The sequence below is a fragment of the Daktulosphaira vitifoliae genome, unplaced genomic scaffold (assembly GCF_025091365.1).
Source record: "Daktulosphaira vitifoliae isolate Bord-2020 unplaced genomic scaffold, ASM2509136v1 Scaffold_1, whole genome shotgun sequence".
Lineage (NCBI taxonomy): Eukaryota > Metazoa > Arthropoda > Insecta > Hemiptera > Phylloxeridae > Daktulosphaira > Daktulosphaira vitifoliae.
The window spans coordinates 73,853,589-73,873,491 of NW_026099572.1; the positions used below are offsets into that span (position 1 = coordinate 73,853,589).

General features: G+C 34.6%; 1 long non-coding RNA gene across 2 annotated transcripts; it reads left to right on the plus strand.

Annotated features, from left to right (window-relative positions):
- Positions 1-329: 329 nt before the first annotated feature.
- Positions 330-17,778, plus strand: LOC126893552 (uncharacterized). Of its 2 annotated transcripts, none has more exons than XR_007701210.1 (3): positions 330-1,431; positions 16,149-16,254; positions 16,319-17,778. It is a non-coding gene; the product is annotated as an uncharacterized LOC126893552 (long non-coding RNA). The 2 variants fall into 2 exon arrangements; XR_007701209.1 differs by lacking the exon at positions 330-1,431 and adding an exon at positions 7,803-14,003.
- The last annotated feature ends 2,125 nt before the right edge of the window (positions 17,779-19,903 follow it).

A 19,903-nucleotide genomic window follows, 5' to 3' on the forward strand; every position in this document is an offset into this window, starting at 1 on the left:
TTTATGATTATAATAATTGAATACATTTTGAACACGGTCATTTTTCATTATACGGTTTCTAAGAACTATGTTTTTAATGAAAGTTTTCACTATAAAATACATTGATAAACTTCTCGACAATGCAAATCATAGGAACGGATATTCGATTCATTGTTTAATCTCAAAAATAGTCTCAACGATATTTTCTTGATAGATTAAAAATTTATCCAAACAATGGAAATATTTTCAATGTACCATGTAAATGCAGTCGGTGGTAAACTCGCGCGTATAATGTAATGATAACAAATCGTTATGCTTTAATATTATGTACATACATATATGAACGCATTTACTTTGATGTCGGTACGAGACAAGCTGTTGGTAATTACTTTATAAATCGTTCGTACGAGAGTAGCTGTTGTGTATTGTCGATCGGGTGTACGCACTTAATACTATTATTTGATTTACAATTCTCGTTGACTTAAATTTTTAGTATAATACGTTTATGCGTTGCCAATTAATGTTTCCGTAGATTCCGTGCGTTTGAAATGCATCGATGAATCGCCGTGTAACTTTTGCAGAGTTACAAACAACGATAAAATATTAAATTTCAAATGATGTTTCAATGCTATTCAATCTCTACCTGAGGCAACAACTCACTCGAAACATGTGCTTCTTTTTATAATACCGCGTCGTGGTAAAATGCACAGTACGAGCTGAAAATTCTAATAATAGAACGAATCGATCGGTATATGGATTGGTATTTAGGTCATGTTTGCTGCACATGTCCAGTGCACTTACTGCACCCCTGCAAGTTCTCACTCGGTACGTTTTACAAGTACTAATAATTGCGGTTGAACAATAACAAAATATCGGCGAATATGTGCTTTCGAAATCGTGAGATCTATAATATTTCAAAACAGCTGCTGGTCGTTGTACTATTGACTCAGGTGTTAATACAGACCGAACACTGTTGCTGTGAAATCCTGCCCCGTTCCAATGGCTTATAAAAAAGTCTAAACTAGCAACGCTTGAAGAATAGAAAACTTGGGCTTTGAAAATGTGCCTGTAAACACAATACGTACATTTGTACCGCAATATAATCACAGTACACAGTGTTTAACAGTTTAGTACATTAAATAGCGTTATTATTTTTATCATAATTCAACTGACAGCGGTGAGGTGACGCCAGTTGAACTTATGACGTACGGGCAATAACTGTTGCACAACATTTAATTATTAGATCAGTGTTGATCATTTCTAAGAACAACAGCGTTTATACTATTACCACATGTATAACACAAATATTGTACATAAATCTAGTAACTGTATACAGTGTATGAAAATATACAAAGTGCAGTTTGTCAGCGTTATCAATAATAATGCGTTTTAACATATTATGAACTAAAGAGGAGTACATTTGAAGCATACTGGTTTTTATTGGATTTGCAAGTATATACGATTATAGATTCCACTTTCTAGTTTTTAACAATAGACTGTTAATACAAAGTGATTTATTAAGAACACTACTATAACAAATATTTTTGTTAAATAATGATTGTTTCATAAAAATGTATAAATTTAAATTATTTATTCTATGAATCATGGTGAGTATAAATCATGTTGCAAGAAAAAATTATTTCTAAGGGTAGATTTCATAAGTGATTTTCGAAAGTTAAATCAGACATATAATTATTTTATTTTACTCTTAGATGAGGAATAAATAAAATTTTGATTGGTCAATAATTAGTTTTGTATTTTGAGCATCTAACGATTTAGAAAACGCGAGAAGCCGCATATTGTTTGGCAACGTTTATTAGATTATAAGATTTATTCGCTCCCCTCTCGCCCATAAGTAAAAATTACACTACCGAACTGGTTTTCGACCAGTTAACATCTTATTTAATCCAGTCACCATTTAAAAGTAAAAATTAATTACAGGTTTTCACTTAACTTCCGAAAGTTACTTCCAAACTCTACCCTGAGAAATAATTTTTTCTTACTGTATACTTTATTGTCACTATGATTCATAGAATAAATCATTTTAATCTGTACATTTTTATGATAAATTCAATTAACGAACAAATAGAGTAGTGTTCTTAATTAATAACACTATATGCGATGTCTGAATATTTTATCGAATAAATTGTCATGTCACAACTTATTCGAGTAGTTTATTCTGAAAAAAAAATTAACCAAACGGTGCACATGCCCGTAAACGGTGTTTTCGTATAAAATACGATTACTGTGATAATGTGTAACGCAATATATTCGGTGCCGGGAAAATCAAATAAAAAGTGAATTAACAGGCCTGTTAGGAATTTCAAAAAAAAAATTACGGAACAAAATTCGTTTACGACCCGAACGAGTGTGGTTGTTTCCAGCGGCTGGGTGCGGACGAGGGCTGAGGATACTTGCGGTATTAACCCTCAGTGGAGTGTATACATGGCACGATATTACTTATGACGGCCAAGAGTGTGTGTGTGTAGACGTTTGATGTACGTGGACAAGGAGCAGGGGTAGCGGAGTGTCGGTTACAATATAAATAGTAATAGTGCTGAAGGGAGTGTGTTTTGGTTGAGCGTGGAGGGAATGGATGTGTGCACCGGCAGGGTGTGAGAGAGGGAGGGGAAAACGACGAGCGGCGATGGTGGGCGATTTGTCGCGCGGACGTGTGCCGAGGAAGAGCGACCGAGTACACTGGCCTATGCCGGTTTGTCGGAGGGGTATTGACTCCTGCTGCCGTTTCTACCGCTGTGTGTAATATCAGGCGGCGGCGCGCACATTGTCTTCCCACCGCGGTGGTCGGTCCGTCCGCCGCCGCCGCCGCCGCCGATATTCGCGTCCGGGCGCGCATGCACAAGAACGTTCGCCGAATAGAAATTTCACCGCTATGATACGATTATCCGCGTTCGCTTTCTCCGGCAACCGACCCTGGCCAATTATGATTATGACGCGTTTTAATTGATCGTGATTAATGAATTGATTGATTCAACCGACGCCATTTTCCCATGAAATCGTCTCGTCTAGTGTTCCACGATGCACTTAATCGTTGGACGTTGGCTACCGCCGTTGTTGTTGATGTGTACCGTTTTAATAGCCGCACTCGCCTTATATATGAACAATTGCAACGGTGAAAAATGGCGTACCTCTGCAAGCACTTCATAGCCGGTCGATTGCTGCTTCTGGTTGGGTTTTTCGTTGATCTCGTTATTATTCAGGGGGGGGGGGGGGCTGATCAACTACGAACCGGCAAAACGCACTGATGTCCATATCATTTGTCCTTTAAATTATAAAATTCATTTCGGAGTACTGAATCCAATTTACCGCGATAAGTTATGAGAATGTTTGCAGTTAGAAATACACATGTTAATAAGAGTTTAAAACTTATAGTTTCTAATATAGTTTCAAAACTAATTTAGATGCTTACAGTATAAATATATGAATTTAATCACTAGCACTTTCGTGTAAACTAAAATTGCGCGATGGAAGTTTATAGGTATTTGTTGGTGATTTGAGTTTAGAAAATTAATTAACATGCTTCATAGCATAGGCGCAACTTGAATTGTTTGGAAGGTCTAATTTAATTTATCCACTCCTTACGAAATATTTCTATTTAAAAATACATGCAATCTCCGTAATTTTGGAGAGGCATTCACACATTTTGGGGTAGCCAAGTCCCCTCACAATATCCCAAAAAGTTCCCCTCTTAGATAACGGTAACGTCGATCGAACCGACCTGTAATAGTCCACTACTTTAGAAACAATTATTGTGATCGCAACGAGTTATATAATTTATAATGATAACACAGTACATATCTATGAAATATTTAATGAAAAATTGTGCGTTTCTTGGAATGTAAAATAGTCTTATTACGACTTATCCGTATAAACTCAACTAATGATATGAATTAAAATTCAAGACAAGCTGTTTGTTAAGAGTAATACAATTTTAACAATACTTAGAATTACATCTATGATTAGGCCACTCGCGCTGTGTTTAATATTTATGTAAAGTAATAATTACTATTATAATTTGATCGGATCGATGAATAAATATGAAATATACGACCAAGGTAAAGACTGAAAACAATAATAAGGGTTCGCAAAATGCGAAATCGGTAATAAAACAAATCGCCATTGATTTTACTCTGTAAAAACAACATTTTTACATAAAGTGGAAGAACACTTTGTTGTTCAAATAAAATTTCAACATTGTAAACTCATTAAAAATCATGGCTTTTATTGAACTCTATGAAATTATTTCATACTACTTAATATTATTGTTTATCGTCATTAAAATGTTGATTTTGTGTACACAGTGCAGTAGATTACATTAGTTACAGTTGTGTAACTGTTAATTAAAACGTATTTCAACCTGAGGTACAATTAAAGAGTTTTTCGTTTAATATTCATTAAAAGTCGACACATTTGCAATTTTCAGTCTATTATCTCTGAGCACTCCAATTTCTAACTGCGTGCAATATATTTTTTACAAGGTTATTATTTATTGTTGGAAAATTAAAAAAAAAATGATTAGCTTTTATGTCTCGGTGCAAAGTAAAAATAATTTTTCCAACCCGTTTATAACTGCTGTCCGTGTTTTATTTAAATTTGAACCGTTTAGAGAACTCAATAAGTCAAAAAAACAATAACCGTTGTTATGTAAATTTTACAGAAATATCTTGTGTTTGGTTGGCGGTAACACACAAAAATAGGCGTCACGAAAGTACAACAAATATGATCGTTTCACTTTGTGCGTACGGGAGCGATGGCTCGTATTTTTTATTATACGCGTAATGGAACACATACAGCGCACTCATAATATTTAACATAACATTGAAACCGGTACCGGTGAGGTCTATCTGTTTGCTTCTCTCTGTTCATCTGGTAACCGGCCGGATCTACTGACATATTTATGGTTTTCGTTTACATTGTTGTTACTGCAGTGTTGTCTCATTTTAATAATTCGTACCCACTGGAAAACAAAAAAACACAAACTGCGTTCACTTCAGTATTCTGAGACAGCTGAAAACGAGTAATTAAGGCCAGATCGATTATGCGTCTAGTTCTTCCGAACCGAAATGAAATTATTTCATTAACCGCTGTAGGTTTCAACCCGTCCGCCTACACACTGGTTAGCATTCTAGTCGGGGTAGTAGTGGTGGTGGTGGTGGTGGTGGTGGGGGGGGTCGAATCAATGTCATTGTCCGGTGGCGCTGGGGGGATACCGACCGATTAACCGGCCAATCGTTTTATTATATTTCGGAATCGCCGGCCGAATGTGATTTATCTATTTTTTGTGTATTTTAGAGCGTACACTGGCATTCGGATCCCAGCGGTGTTGCATGACCTGCACCGCATGTTAACAACGATACGCCGTCGATACTCCCACGCCGTCTCCTCGGCCGTGTGCATCGTGTGCGGGGACAGTGCAGCGTTATTTGCACTGGGTCGCCCCTTGTAATCTCTGTACATGTGGATGCGCATTCCTTTGCCGGCGGGTACACACGACCATCGCTTTGTGTACAAGTACATAACGTGTGTAGATATACGGAGAGACACGCGCGCTAATAGGCGAACTGGTTTCTCGCACCGAACCACCTGGCAATCCATTACCGTCATCGTCGTGGGCGCTATAAAAAAAAAACGTGCTCGTGCGTCGCCCTGCAACATCCGTCCCAACTACCCTTTGAGCAAACGTGTTAATAACCGCGGTTAGTCTAGATAACCATCGACGGAATTGTTTTTTTATTTAATCGTCGTTTTTTTTCCGGTAGCTCGACGTGAAATAAAAACCACATGTAAAATACTCTTTAACAATGTTGTCTTCATTGGCCACCCCGTTTAAATTAATAACGGCAGTTTAATAAGCGCCTCCTTCTCCGCTTGCCTCCCTTCAACGAGACCCGCGGAACGAACTACTGTTCGCTGCGAAAAAACATAATTACTATTAACGAAAGCCAAAAACGGTGCTAATATCGCGTCGTTTATTTTTTTTTTTTTGATGGCACATGTTTCTCGTGTAGGACTCGATCGACCATGTGCGATAGCGATAGCGTTTGGGGTTATTATTAAATGTTAGTTTTGAATAAAAATGGTGAAATCGAATTATATAAGTGTGGGGCATCGGATTTTGGCCGGGCGCGGTGATGCGCAGTAAAAAAGATAGGGACAGCAGAGTGTGACCGCACAACGAAAATACACAATTTCGATTGTCTAATACGCATGGGCTTATCTGGTGCACAAATTTTACGGTGCGTATACGACGGAAATTGGTGTACTTAGAGGTCGCTAAACTCGAACGGGACGTGCGGCTAAAAATAGATAATACTACGGAGAAGAAGAGTCGCGCGTATGTCAGCCGAGCGAGAGATGTTTAGGCGAGTGAAAGTATGTGGATTTTTTTAAAAACGTTTGATGCCGAAAACGTTTGTGCGGCAGATGATACGATTTATTTTCCGTGTGTGAACTTAACCGGGTAATGTATACTTGTTCGAGACGGACAAGGATATCGTAAACACTACTTGGTCTCGTCCAACTAAAGAAAGTAAACACAAACAAGCCCAACCGCGTACACTACCGAGGAATGAGTCCGCGGTAACCACGTCGTTCTGTTTAAACACAAGTCTGGTTGTCTGTCGGTCATTAATCCATTTGTCGAATTTGTCTCGTATGTCGACGCGGTTCGTGTTCGACGTGGGCCTACGTCGTGGAACGACGGCCGTCCTTTGTGAATGTAAATTTCAAACTGTTTTTTCAAACAACATGGTTTGTACAACAAACATCACGGGTACTTCATGAATTTGGGTTGATCGTTACCGACGGAACACGATATTTTTTACAGAGGAAACGAATTTCGACGGATTGTTCAAATAATTTAGCTGCCAACTCCAATAGGAGGAGACAACGTCGTCATTGTAATATTTGAACGCGATCGTATGTAGGTCGAGGTGAGAGTGGCTTCGTAAGGCTATACGACCGACGGAAAAACACGTACAGTAATATTTAACCTTTCTGTTAACGTGTTCGATGATCTGATGTTAATTAAATAATAATAATAATAACAACTAAATTTCGACCTGCAGCCGAGCCGCGAAAAAACGTGCAAAATCTAGACACTGTCAAACATTGGCAGTTGACCTGATATTATTTCATTACGCAACGTGCAATCGATAAAATGTACTTCAATTTAGAACTATAGAATGGAGTAGTCGTTTAATACGTTTATGAGCGTACGTTTTTTTTATAAACTGTTTCTCGCTATCAATTCGCGTTACTTCATTTTAGGCGAAAAAAATAAATAAATACATAATAAATTACACGAGGAGCGTATTGTTGTTACAAATGAGAATTTGTTTTCTATTTGGCCGTTAAAAATTGGAATAAAACGGTCGCCAAGGGAGTGATTAACGCGAACAACAAGTTTTATACTCAATTAAACTAAATTCTTTTTTTTTTTTATTTGGCGCCGCTAGCGTTTCATACTTTTTAATTTATTATGAAATGTACGCTCGGCGTACAGTATGACTGGCAATCAACGTGAAATGCTCGTTGATCGCAAGCAGCCAAAGCTCTTGAGCTTCTACGCGTTATAATGCCTAAGACATGTGTTTTTTAAAATCAATCAACTATTATTTGTGCATTGTATTAAAATTTCGAAGAAAAATACCGATGACTCAACTCAAATTCCTACCTCCCGCCGTCTCGCCCGAGGTTTATTGTCAGTTTTAATCAAACCGGATATTTCCTATTACGTCCGTCTCGCACACAGTCACCGCTACGGTTTTTTTTATTTTCATTTTATTTCCATGTGTCTAAAACGGCTCCGGGCCACGTTATTAATTTACTTGCAAGTTCCAACGCACAGAGCTGTTATCAATTATTTTATTAATTGTTACGGCGTAGACGGTCGCTGTACCGAACTTGGGCCGACATTTTTGCGGCCAAAAAACGGATAGTAAAAAGTGCAGTCGAAAGTGAAACACATGTGTACACAGTTGAAATATTATTACGGCCGAGAGCACCGTTGCGCACGACGTCTCATCGTATTGAACGGTAGCGGTACGGCACGTAGTATTGTTTGGGGTCGAGCAGCCGTCTTACGTAACACACCTAGGACGGCAATAACGAGTTAATTCCCTCTAAACAACAACACTGCTCTGTTCGCTTTTGTCTGTGCGACTCGAGTACAAAACAACGTAACAAACCAAAAGGAGCCGTGACGCAACGGCCGGTGACGAGCGTTTTTAAACAACGACACTCTGTCAAGCGTTTTTGTGGACGGCCAATCATTTGATCGGCCGTTGTTACCTCGTCGGAACAATATCCACGAGATCTTACGGGCTGGTGAACCATCGGAACGCGATCGTGAGCAGTTACGTTTAGATCACGGGCGCGTAACAAGAGCACACACACTCTTGTTGTTGTACAGACTGCGCGCGTGTGTTTCTTTGTTGGCGCGCGCTTAATAACAATTGTCTAGACACGTCTCCTCTACGGAGCACTTGCTGCTCGCCGACGTAAGGAACGTACCCAGCCCGCGCACCGCCAAACAATCGACTTTCAAGCACGCGGTTGTTTTTTTCTCGCGATTTCACTTTTGGCTTGAAAAACCGTTTCATCGCCGTGTTGACCGATAAAAAACCTACTCGGAGCTCGGCCGCTGTCATTGAAAACGGCTCATGCGATTCCATTTTAATACGCTTATATTTCTTATGTGAATACGCTCGCCACCGACGTTTTTGCCACACGAGATCTTATGCGCTTAACGAATGCTAAACGACAATCACGCGACTGTCCGCGTCGTCAAAAACCTCAAACGAACCACCGACGACCGTTAATCGCGTAAAAAAACGTCGATAAAAAATCTGGAAACCGTCGTAAGTAATCGAAACGTCGATTTCTGTTTTACGGCAGTCACGTGACGCGATTAATTTTCAAACAAATAAAGATAACGTCGGAGATATCAGGCGCCGATTGTTTCTCATTACTGTTGCGACGTTCACGTAACGCGTTAAAAAGCGACGAGGGAACGTAAAGAGTACGATTTTCGTCGAGCAATTAACCACTGCGGTGTTTGTTGACACGATGTCATTGTCAGTTCAGTGTGGTGATTCGCTACTAAGCGTTTTAGCAAATTTCGAACGGCAATATTGAAGTGTTGATATTGGTGGCGTTCATCTAGAAAAAAAAAAAAACGTTTGTTATCGCGTTATTATTTGTATATAACGCACACTTTTTACGGGAGCCGCCGAGACATTCAGTGGTGGCCAAAGTGTCGGAGCGATTTACATTACTGTCAGCGCGCAATATAATCGCGAGTAGTGTTTTCCCACTTGTTGTGACCCGTTTGCCGCAATCGCGGACAATCGATATCCGAGACGCATTAATTTATTCCATCGCCACTCCAACGACCAAATCCGAATGTAAGAACCGATAAAAAGTAAAAGAAAATTTGCTGCTCGCCGTAGGTTTGCAAACAAAAGCAAGTGCGGACGACAACCGCGCGCTACAGTCGGTAGTTTATGTGGATTTCAGCGTTTTTTAAGAACGAGGAGGGTCTTTGAACGTATCGGTCGGACGCTTTGACAGCGCAATTAAAATCGATTTTGCCAATACGCTCACGGCTACCTATCGGTAACAACTCGATCATTTCACTTGGGCTTTTCGGTTTGGATACAACTAACCGTTATCTCGTAAACAATCATCCGCCGAGTTTCCCACGCCGGACATTGTAGTGGGATTGCTTTTCATTGGACGGCGACCGGAGAGAGAAACACGACAAACTGCTGATGAAATGGAGTTCGCCGGTTTCCACGAAGACCGTTTGGGACGTCAGTGCACTCGATCGCATTTGCCCTACTTACGGTCGACCAGCTCGTTTCGGGCCAAGACAAAAAAATCGTTTCGATACCGTTCAGGGATGTCGTGTCTCCCGGAGGATGCGTTCGTTCATCTGTAGGTACACGCCAACAGAAATCGAAAGAGAAAAAATATAATCCAACGGAAACGGCAATTTGATTTCGTCCGGCCGTAACGTACGCCGAGCATTTTTTTTATTTCGCTTTGGCAACGCTATTATTCCGTGGAAAACGTCGACGTTCAATTAAAACGAAACGTTCTGCTGCGACACACGATGCACACACAATTGGCCGAATCCCAAGGGTATAATATTATTATTATGTAGCAACGGGAGATTGTCGGCCGATAACGCGGTAAAAAAAAAAACACATTTACTGATTCGACGAGTACGCCGTGTCGCCCGCACGTAATGTATTCCAACAACGACAAACGCGCAGGCAGATGATCGCCGTAAAAATATTACTCGGATTGTAATTAATTTTGAATCTCCGACGGGCAGCCGATGCACTCAACACTAACCGGTCGTGAATCTCGGCGCACGGAATTTTTTTTGTCGAGTGAAAGCTTATTTATATTATTTTTTTTTGGCCGCCGCCGGAGTTTGTGCACTTAAAACGGTGTTAGGCGCCGCATTGCGTTTTCCTGCAATCAGAAAACGTTGAAAAATAATCTATTGTTTAGCCATTGAATAGTATGTATAAAACAACGAATACGCCGGTGCCGAGAAGTTCCTTTTTTTTTTTTATCGTGTACGCACGCCGTTCGTAGCGGTAAATCGATAATGTAATTTCTAATAATGTTGTACTTGGAAGTCTTCTATAACTGGTACTGAAATCAATCTTTAGCCTCGCGTTCATATGTATACACATATTTGTTATTGAACAATTAAATTGCATCTCCGCGCAAACGCGTTACCGGCGGGTCGGTAGTGTCGGCGCTACACGAGTTTCACTTACATGAGATTTCACTTTTGTTGCAACGGATTTATGGTAATTCCGAATCAATGTGGAAAAATAAAAAATAAGCCATGTCGAGTTACAATTCGACGCTTCCTCGTCCGCATTAGCACATAGGCTTCCTTTTTCCAACACAACACCGTTAAAAAGAATGGCAAGTGTCGCGTGTACAAACGCACTAAAGTCGTAGTAATACGATTCGACGGGAGCACACACAGAATATTCAACAAAAAAAAACAATTATGGAAAATGGCTACTGAATTCGCCTAATTTTTATCCGACAAAACACTGAAACCGCCTTCTCCTGTTGAATAATCAGAAAACCGTTTCCTTATTTAGGGCGCAGTCGAATTCCAAATGTATTTTTTAAACATTAATACGAATGTCGTGTGAACGTACTGGCTGCTATGCAAATATCAATGTTTAATTAACTAATTGTAGACAAGCCCGTTCTTTAATAGACAAATTAGAAATTCGGATTGGATTATAGCAAATCCAAAATGTTTTTTGCATTAATATTCACTCATTATTTATATGTAAATTATCAAATGGAGTCACGTCCACTGGTCACCAACAAATAAATAAATTTAAAAACTCAATTATACGGACACACGATGGAAGCACAGCATGGAACGTCGTAGTCAGTTGTTGTCACACAGCAAACGGTTATGACAATTATTATAGTGCTAAAAAATATTTTCTGTTGGGTGTCCTTCGGACAAATTTTAGCAGTGTTTACGCTCATCGTCACGTAATCTAGCAGTTTTTAATTTTAAAACGAGAAAAATGTTGAGAAACGCCAAAATGGGAAATCGCTTTTGGTTTAAGTTAAGTGTTACAAAACTATTAAACATAATGTTACTACTCAGTTTTTACGCTTCAATACAGAAATGTACATTCGAAATCGTTTAGAAATAGTATAGGTAGTTGATAATTGTGCCTAAATCATCAAAAGCCTTGGGATTTATTAAATAATATTATTGCACTTGTGTTTAGAGGCTAAAACGTTTGTAGTACCGAGTTAATGGCGGTTATTTAGCAATTGGTTAATGTCCACGCTAACTTATTATTAATTATCATTTTAACGCGTTAATTGAACATTACACGATAATATAGTGTTTAAAAATCGCACATAAAATACGATAAATATTTCAATGGGTTTGATATAATTACTGATAGCCGATAGCAAATAAGAGCGACGTGTTTTACCAAAGCAAAAAATTATCAAGTAGCTATTTTGCGCAAAGTGTAACTGATTGATTGTGAAAAAAAAATTTTACGGGTGTCGTCATCAACATAGAACTCTGAAAATAGCGTTTGGCCAAACAAGATAATAATAGTGCTGTGTGTGTTTTCACTACTAGAATATACACTAATGTAAATTATCTTTTATTATTTATATTAAGTCGCTTTTGTTTAATAATTAATAACGAACAAAAGAGGAAAAATGTACATTACTAATATTCTTATTGAGTTTCAACAGCGTTGGAATAATTTTCACAACCTTATAAAATTGTAATTATTAAACTATAATAGTGTCTCGATTATGATTATTACAATTACGTTTATTAAAAACGTATTAATTAATGTTTTTGTGTGTCGGCGATAAAAGTGAAATAATAGACAACGTTTTTTTCTACGTGTTCAACAACAGCATATTTGTTTTTCAATGATTATGTAAAAACAAAAAAAAAAACATTGTGACAAAGTGTATCTCGCCGGGATGCAATGTGTGTTCGTGATAATATAATAACAATTCATTTTTTTTCTTTCTCGTGTGTTCACAAAGATATTAAAAAGCAAAGAATAAAAAAAAAAAAGAAAACACTATGACCGGAGAGAGAACATACACTGCGTTTGTGTACACGTTCTTACACTCTACCCGTGTAATAACTATTGTACATCAGTTATTCTTAAGTAGCATTGCACCTGGCCGGCGCTCATTTTTTTACTTTTTTCCTAACAATAATACCTATAGGAAATTCGCCTTTGTAAATACAAAAAATAATAGACATGTGATCTTATTTAACTAGCATTTTTCTAAATTATAATACACTACTGTACAATATAAATTTTAATTTTCTATCGTTTTGAGAATTTTTTTTAGCTTGTTGTCAACCTTAGCGACTACGTCCGTGAAACCGCTGAAAATGTCATGAATTATCACAAACATGTCATAGCAATCAATCATTATTTATTCACTTATTAGAGGATTTGCAAAAAAAAAAACCATTCGAAGCTTATGGAAAACCAAGTCCTCACAACCGCAGAGAAACGCAAAGCATTGTGAGATGTATGCGCGTGGACAAATTTTATGTAACGTCTTGTATTTGTACTGCTGGTGATTTTTCGAGTGTAATAAACAATACATTGAAAATATGAGAAGTGCGCGTGGTTCTATACATTTCTTAGTTTGAGTTGATATTAACAAAAAACAACCTTAATCTCTGATCGCTTGTTTACGCGAAAAAATCGAGTCCGTTTAAGTGTACAATGTTACTACATGACAAGTACTCGTACGCAGAGAACAGTACAAATGCATAGGACGCGCATAATAATAATGTTATGAGCAAAATAGTGAAAGTAAAAAAATGAAGAATAAAAGAGGCCAAATTAATTTTAAGAAAAAAACGTGTGGAACGGATAATAAACTAAAATGAAATGTCGATGCGTAAAATACTACGAGTAGCGGTAATATGTTATTGTGAACACTTTATTACACAGTATTTATTATTTTTACACGTCTATTACTACACTCTGGTCGATTGCTATCACATGACTAATGCTTATTGTTGTTATGGAAGTAACAATATAAACTAATAATTCATAGCATTGTTTTCTGTTGAGCTTAAGAAGTCATTTGTATTTCAAAGCGAGCCGTCTGGCCATTCGAAAAAATCATGTTTTCTTTAGCTCTCGAGTGTAATATCAAAACACAAAGTTCAGTAACCACATTATCAACGGGCATGTGAAATATGATACCAAAATAATGATAAACAGAACGTGTGGTGAAGACGTTTGCCAAATACTGTTATGAGAATATTTTAATAAATATCAACGTTCTTGAAACCTTTGAAAGCTTTAAAAAAAAGCTGCCGTCTTTGTGTTTTGAGGGCTGAATGCCAAAATCAAAGGCTTTTCTTCCATTTCCGAACATTGTGCAAACTAACAGTTAGCTGGTAACACCATCTGCCCGTTTAGTAGGTATGCATCGCATATTTTGGTCTCGTCGATCCCACTGAACGCTTATAAATCAAAAACATTTCGGCGCTTTTGTACATAAATCTTTCGGGCTCGACAGAGTTTCAACAACTTCGCCCTTCCCGCCGTCGAAAAACTTTTTCCATACGTGCCGAGCTAATTTTTTTATTCTCCTCCGACGGCAAACATTATCATAGAATTTCGTATTTTGGCGGCGCAAAGGACATAAAGAAACAAACGCGTTTTCCTATCAAATTTATTTAGCTATATTTTTTAACTATCACTAATAACGATCACGGCGGTAGTAATGATGAAAAAATAGTAACGGCGGTAGACATCCGAATTTCCAATTGGGTGGGGTAGCTCGTTGGAATATTACCGCGTTGGTTGACATCGGTACCGGCCGTTATGGAAGTGCTTTAGTTTTACTGTAATGCTGCAATTTTCTAGAGTTTCTAAAAGATCCTCATAAACAGACCGTTAGTAAAAAAATAACGTCTCCGCCGATTATGAGTAACTAAAAGCCAACGGTCGCTCGAAACTATTTACCAAATATTCTCATCATTGAAAAAACTGGTCAATAACGAATGTTTGCCGCGTGTATTTGCCACTCATTAACGTACAAGTCTGTACGGTTTGGTCACATTGATGTAGGTCGACACATTTATTATTAATTATGTGGGAATAATTGAAAACGTTGGGCCGACTAATTTATGCAACTCCAAGTTTACATTTAATGCTGCGGCATATACACACTTTGTGGGCGGTCATAATCTCACTTTTATTGCTTAAATTAATTTAAATTTACTGGAGCATTATAACTCTAACTTGATCGTTGTAACTTAAATTCCATTTAGTTATGAGTTCAGTAAAATTTCTAACGAATTTTAATTATCGTTAAAAAGATTTTAAAATAATTGTAACAATCCGTTTAACAATAAACCTTACAAATGTTTTTCAGCTTATATGAATTTCAAATATTTTTATAATTCATATATACCGTCTGCTAAATATTCACATACTTAATATTTACCACGCAGAAATAATAATTTTTGATATTTAAATTACTTGGAAATTAATGACCATATAATAATATCAAATAAACAATTTCCCGTTAATAACCGCCTAAGTTGAGGCCTTGTTTTTAAACAAGGACTCTTTATTTTGTTTTAAATAATAATCAAAAAAATTTCAACGTTCGTTTTTGAAAAATACGGAAATGAGTTTTGGTCATTACCAGAATGTAATTATTATTTTTTTAAGCGATTATCTGATAGTTATAATGAAAACTAATTAGAAAATAGGTAATACTCAAAAAAATATTTTATTTAAATTTTTCACTCAATTTGATATTGGTTTGAATACACCGCAGCAATTGATATAATTTCACCTTGAAAGTTAAGTATTGGTAATGAATTTAAAATACATTTATAATTAAAAATATTTCTTGTAATTTTCTTAGAAGTCAACATTTTTTTTATATTTGAGACATTTTCATTATCATTTTGTATAAGATATTTGTATTAAATAAATGTGTTTAACTCGTTTCCACTGAATCGTTAAACATCAAAAATATGATTAATTGGTTTTTTATTATAACTTAGAAAATGAAATGTACATGTATCATACGTAATTTAAGAGAATATTTTATTGGTAAATACATTTAATCCGATATTTTTTATCATTCAATCGACAACTCGGGGAAAATGAAAATTTTAATTTGGTCTAGTTGGAATTGAATGGAATAATATATACCTCTGGTAAATAATTATAATTTTCAAGCATTAGATATGAATTACATTGTTAAAATATTTTGTGCTTATATTATTACAATATTTACAACTAAATTATATTGATAACGTGTACGTAATATTCTTTTGATTTATAATTTAAATAATAAACTGTACATGTTAAGCATGACTATTTATGAAATAGTTAGATAAAAAAGAAAAATTTATTTTTTGTTTATTTAAACTTAGCCATAAAGCTCGATAAAATGTTTAATTTTATTAATGAATGAGATTGTAAAATTTGTTTAGTTGTTCAAAATGGAATTATTTTGAATAGGATTTTTAGTAAGCAATTAATTATGTTATCAGTAAATTTTTGGCAATTTTTAATAAAAATAATTTACAAATGTGTTTGAAGGTCTACGAAAAAAGAAACAATTTTATTCAATAAAAATCCAGCGGACTGCCTAAAATTAGAGTTGTCTAGCAACACATAGTTATGTTTATTTTTTTTTATATACGAGGTAAATGAACGATTATATTTAAACAAATAATTTTTTATTTTTAATTGAAATATAATTTTTTCAGCACAGATAATCACGATGGAATATTGTGTGAAGTAAAAAAATATATAATATGTATTATATGGTTAGTTTTATTGCTGTTAAAATCGCTTTGCCTATCGTTTTACGTTCTGATAATGTTGTCATGGTCGAAATTACAACTAGGAAATTTTGGAAAATAGTCATCAGTGCTCTCCTGTCCTAACCTGTTTATTTATATTATTCATGATAATAAACTTAATTGACAATAAATGACTGCCGCAGTACTGCAGTATATTTATGGTGACGCTTTTGTGGGCTGATTTCACAGGATCTCATCGAGTGCATTTCAGGAAGGTCGTTCGACCACACCCCTGTTGATGCCACTGCTGTTATCTGTATCAACGAAGGCCTAGTGTGCACTTTTAAAATAATTAGCAAACGCTTTTGCCGTACTCGTGGTCGTCGAATTGAAATAAAAAAAAAAAAAACATAAGCGTTGTTTCTGATGTCGAAAACAATCATTTGACAAGTGAAATATTGTGGTTAATGCTCATTAGAAACGACGATATCATCAGACCGAGCTTTTATTTGATAACGAATATTAAAAATCATTTCATTTGAAACACTACAACATTTTTTGCGGTTTAATGGCAAAAACGCGTGTGCTTTTCACAGTGATATTTCGTGTTATACCCTCGTTATGTTCAAAACACACACACACACATTGCCATGAAATTTAGAATGATGATGTTCTATTTAGTTTTTATTACGCACTGAATAATATAAATCGATTACTATCACATAACGTAAGTGCACGTTCTGCGTAAAATGATAATATAATGAATAATGACCACAGGTGGAAATTAATGAGGGTTATGTGGTTCACCTATTGGTAACCAAAGAGGCGTTTGCTGTCGTTAAGACATAATGAAAAAGTGTAAAGTCGGTCTGCAATGGTTTGTATCCGTTCGAGTCGAAAACAACTTATTGCGTTTGATATTTTATATTATTTGATACATTTTCAACGCCACACATTTCTGTTCGTGTTCATCTTACGGGAAATTATTTACTAATTATGTTCTGTTTATTATTCTAACGAGAAAACCTATAAACGTATTTATTTGGCTGTAGACATTTATTTTACATTAAAGACAAAAATATACGGATTACTCATATGATTTAAGTAAAAATAAATTGTTAAAAGTATCGAGTTGTGTGAACATAGTGTTGGCCAAGGTTAAAACAGCAGCGCACATACTCGCCGTTTCGTAAAAAATATGTCAAAAATAATAGTACACGAGCTTTGAATTTTGTGTCAATGTCCTTTCGAAGCGCAGCATATGAAAACAAGGAGAGAAGAATTAAAAAAAAACTTCTAGACATACCACACAATGGCTTTGAGAATAAATGTTACAGAACTAAAACAAATTGTATTACAATTACATTACTACGTATCCTATCAATATAGTGTTAAAAGTCAATATAACAACTTAATTATCATCATATCGATAGTAACAGTCTTATTATTATTTCATTTTTTCTAAATAATAATATTTAGATAAAAATTTCAAATATAGAAAATCAATAATACAATCTTAGATTCTTTTTTTAACTTTAAACAAATATATCTATAAATATATACTCAGATCAAAGCGTTGTCACATTGACAATGCTTTTGATAGTATTATTGTCATTTCGTTAAACAATATTTTTAACAAAAATTGCCCTTGTAGCCTTTAATGGTAATCACATTTAATAATAATAATAATAATTATATGATATATATATATTATTTTATATTCAAGAGTATTGATTTGGTATAGTTTAAAATAAGAAAGACGTTCTGGAATATTTTCAAAAAAAATGTTTTTTTTTTTTAATTCACTGGTGGTTCTTTCAAACCTTTTGAGTATTAGAGTTTTTTTTTTATTGAATTTTTATAAATAGCAAATTCAAAAAAAAAATTATTTCTTTTTATTATTTAGTTTACTGTGTTAAAATTTCAAAAGGATCAGTGTTTTTAAAGTTATAGTAGTTTTAAAATGCAGATTTTTTTGTAATACTGTTTTTAACGGTAACGCAATATAGACATATTTTTCTAAATTCCTAAAATTAAAATTTTCCAATTTTCAGCGATATTTTTATTTGAACCTTTAAATTGGTCCAGTGAAAGCCGAAAATTGTAATAAATATAACAAAAAATTCAATATCACAAAACTTATACCTTCTCAGCTTTGCATCTAAGCTAAAAGTTTAAATAAAGTTTTACTCTAAATAATGGCTGTACATTTAATTAATTAATTGATAATATTTAATATTCAATATAATTAAAGTTTAAATAAGAAAGTTGTAAAATACGAGATATAAAATAATTTTACCTGTATTTGCATATAAAGATTCATTCTCTTAAACATAATATGAAAATCTGGTAAAGTTTTATCAACAACATTTCTGCATAATTTTAAATTTCAAAAAAAAAAAAATATATCTGATTATATCTGATATGTGAAGTATCACATTCTTTTGAAATATTAAAATGGAATATATATATATATGTACAGCAACAGATTAAGTCATCAATTGAAATTGTTTAGATTGATCAGAAAATTCAATATTTCTTTCAAAAAAATTATAAAATCATATTTATTTGATTTTAAAATTAAGGACAATTTTTTTTTTTTTATAAATTTGGACCTTACACCACCTTTTTTTGACCAGTTTTTTTTAGGAAAGCAAAATGAGTTATAATGTACCGAAATAAAACATCTATTTCTATTGATTACATAATTAATATCATATTTAATTTTTTAAATATCAATATTATGAACTAACTATTATTTTAAAAAAACTGATTTAATATCTTTTGGTCTTCTATACATTTAGTTATTGCAAAAATGGAAACTTATTTTAAAAATTTTACAAAAATTAATGATAGTTTTATATTTTGAACTTTTTCATTTTTAATCACTACATGCTAAACAGCTGGTAAATATATTTTTAACTGTTAGTAAAAATACACCTACAGAAAAAATACTTGAAAAAATTAGTTTATTCGAACAAGTATAATCTGTGTATTAAGCCTTAAAATATGTAAAAAATATCTTCTAAATGTTTTGACTGATTACAAATGTAGCTAATTTTAACTCTTTAAAATGAAATTAACCCCATTGTAAAATTTTCAAAAGCTTTAAAAATTACATAAATTTAATAATCATTTTTTACATAAAAAAAATTTTTCAAATCTATATTATTTTAAGTTAAACTAATGTCTTAATTTCTAAGCCATTTTTTGCCTTCTATTCGAACATTAAAATTAAAAGATTTGAACCGAACGCCAACAATAATTAATATTAATATTAACATAATAATTATGGTCAACTTTACTTGATCATAATGATTGATCTTAATGATTTTAACGCAATTCTATGTTGCGCTACTCTATATACTATAGAGATAAACTTTCTTTTGATATGCTTATACTGAAGACTTTCTATTACTTCTATTAAAAATTTGCTATAATCAAATTTTTCTAAAAAAAAAATACAGTGTAGTAATTTTAAATTTTGACAGGAAAATTAAAATCGTCCGTTTTGGACGACGTCAATTTTTTCAGTGATGTTCTTTAATA